The sequence below is a fragment of the Pteropus alecto genome, unplaced genomic scaffold, assembly GCF_000325575.1.
Source record: "Pteropus alecto unplaced genomic scaffold, ASM32557v1 scaffold3, whole genome shotgun sequence".
NCBI classification, from domain to species: Eukaryota; Metazoa; Chordata; class Mammalia; order Chiroptera; family Pteropodidae; genus Pteropus; species Pteropus alecto.
In genome coordinates, this window is record NW_006442484.1 from 9,292,339 (window position 1) to 9,295,231 (window position 2,893).

The following is a 2,893-nucleotide window of genomic DNA, read 5'->3' on the forward strand; positions in this document are numbered from 1 at the left end:
ATGTGTTTGATTAACTGGTATTTTTAAGAAAGGTTTTTCAAACCAACAATCCTATAATAATTTTTCAATGTCCTCAAAACTTATTATACATGTATGTCTCTTCTGAAGGCTTTGCTATTTGTTAGTGGCATAGTTGACAATAAAACACTTCATTTTGGTTAAAAGGGTAGAAATATTTTCAAAATCTTTAATTTATTTTAAAATAACAATCTTCTGTGCCCTAAGTCATAGAACCAATCTTAACCAGAGAATAAAAATAGTTATAATTATTATCTACTTAAGTGACAGATGCCTGTTTGTCAAGTCACTGGTTTGGAATTACTCTTCTAAAATATTTATACTCTTTCATCACAATTTTAAATATTAAATCCAGCTTTATTTTGGTTTAAAATTTGAACAAATGCTAATATTTGTACAGGTAAATGTGGTGGACAAAATTCTATTATACAAAAAAAAAAAGGAAAAAGAAAAAGAAACAGACTTAAGATAGGTTCCAGTAACAGTGAGATAAGAAGTGCTGAGGAAGACCAAAATGGTGACATAAGTAAACTTAGCCTTCCCACCCCCTCAACAAAGATCAAACAAAAACAGCTCTGGGGAACCTATGGAGTACACTTAGGAAATTTTAGTAACACAGTAAAATATAAAATCTAAGACTAATTCCACAAAAAAACTAAGAACATACCTACATTTTTTTGCCTGCACCCTCCTATCTCCCAAGCTGGCATTGTTCAGCACCAAAAAGGAACTTCTCAGCTAGAAAGAGTTTCCCTCACCAGGAAAGGAAGGACAGTGCAAATTACCAGCTTCTCCTGCTATTCTGAGCACTGCATGAAAGTCCCTTTTCAAATTCATTCCACCAAGACTTAATAAAACTGAGATGTGTAGGATAAGGAACAAGAAAGAAAAGCAGTGGCTATTATTAGCATACATGCTAGACATCACTAATCACCAGGGCAATGCAAATCAAAACCACAATGGTATATTACCTCACACTTGTTAAAATGACCACCAACAAAAAGACAAGACATAACAAGTGTTGGCAAAGATGGAAAAAAAGAGAACCATTGTGCATTGTGGTGTGAGAAAATAAATAAGTGCAACCACTATAAAAAACAGTATGGATTTCTTCAAAAATTAAAAATAAAACTATTATATAACAGTAATATTATTAATGGGTATACATACCAAATGAAATGAAACAAGATATTGAAGATATATGCATTCTCATCTTTTTTGCACCTTTATTCACAATAGCCAAGATGTGAAAACAACCTTAGCGTCTGTCTGTGGATACATGAATAAAGTATATATATTTACATACACACACACACACACGCACACACAGAAAAAAGAAAAAAAGAAACTTTATTCTGCCGTAAGAGAAAAAGGAAATCCTGCCATTTGCTACAACTTGAATGAAAGCTAAAGGTATTACTAGGTGAAATAAGTCAGAGAAAGACAAATGCTGTATGATATCACTTACATGTGAATCTAAACAAGTCAAACTCATAGAAACAAACAGTAGAATGGTGGTTACCAGGGGACGAGGTAGGTGAAATGGGATGATAGTGGTTAAAGTGTGCAAACTTCCAGTTGTAAGTTGAATAAGTTCTGGGAATCTAATGTACACCATGGTGATTATAGCTAATAATGCTATATATATATACACACACATATACATACATATATATATACATATTTATATATAGTTGAAAGTTACTAAGAGAGTAGATCTTAAATGTTCTCTCCACAAAAAGAGAAAGGGTAGTTATGTGACATGTAGGAGGTGTTAGCTAACACTATGGTGGTAATCATTTTGCAATATATAAGTGTATCAAATCAACTCTTTGCACACCTTAAACTTAAAAAAATGTAGTATGCCAAGTGTATTTCAATAAAGTTGTAACAAAAACAAAAATTTACATTTGGAGATTGAAAAAAAGAAGTGTTGACCCTGAGCAAAAGAAATAATATGCCCTATGCAAGTATACTGACTACTTATGTTTCACAGGAAAACCATTAGTTTAGTGAATTGTGTATCATAATTCTAAGTCTTCTTGTTCTCAGCCTTTCTGATAATCGTAACAGAATTTGACTCAAGGATACTCTTACTCTAGCAAAACTAATTAGAGACCTGTGCAAAAACATATTTGCCCAAGGGAATTTCTTGCCAATATGAAGTATGAATTATGTGATGATGAGTTTCTTGTTTGTTTGTTATATATTCCCCCTCAGATTTCTCACAGTCTGGAATTAAAGGCAGAATAAATCTGGCAATATGCACCAGAAGTGGATGGGAAGTTGTACAAGAGAAGCTCTCATTCTAAGTCCTGTGAATGGGAAGAGTGTGAGAAATTCTCACCCTCTTTTTTCTTTCTTTCCTAGCCCTGGATTATATAATAGAAAGCACAACAATCGCCTTTCTTTCCAAGCCCAGGCAGTTTCCACTCCTGATGCTGCAATTCTGTGGCAGTTGTGACTATGCAAGCACCCAAAATACAAGAATCCTTCTCTGGGATATAGGAATCCTTCTTTCTGACCAAAGGAACTGTGGTATTAAAAGTTTTAGAAGGAGATCTCTGTTTTTTCCCTCTCTCTATCCTTCTGCCACTTGGACACAGCCAAATCTAGTCTGAGGAACTGACAGCAGAATGGCTTACTAGCAAGAGAACAGGAAAGGGAGTTCTTGGGAACCAGAGATCAAAGGAGGAAATTCAAAAATGAAATTCATTTTGGGGCTCCTGGGGGAATATCCAGAAGCAGAAATAAGGTCTATTAAAGCAGCAAAAACAAACAAACAAAAACAAACAACCGCCTCCCCACCCCCAACTTTCTATATAATTCACCAAAAATCTGGGAAAACTGGCTTAATGTGCCTTTTTAAAAGCTT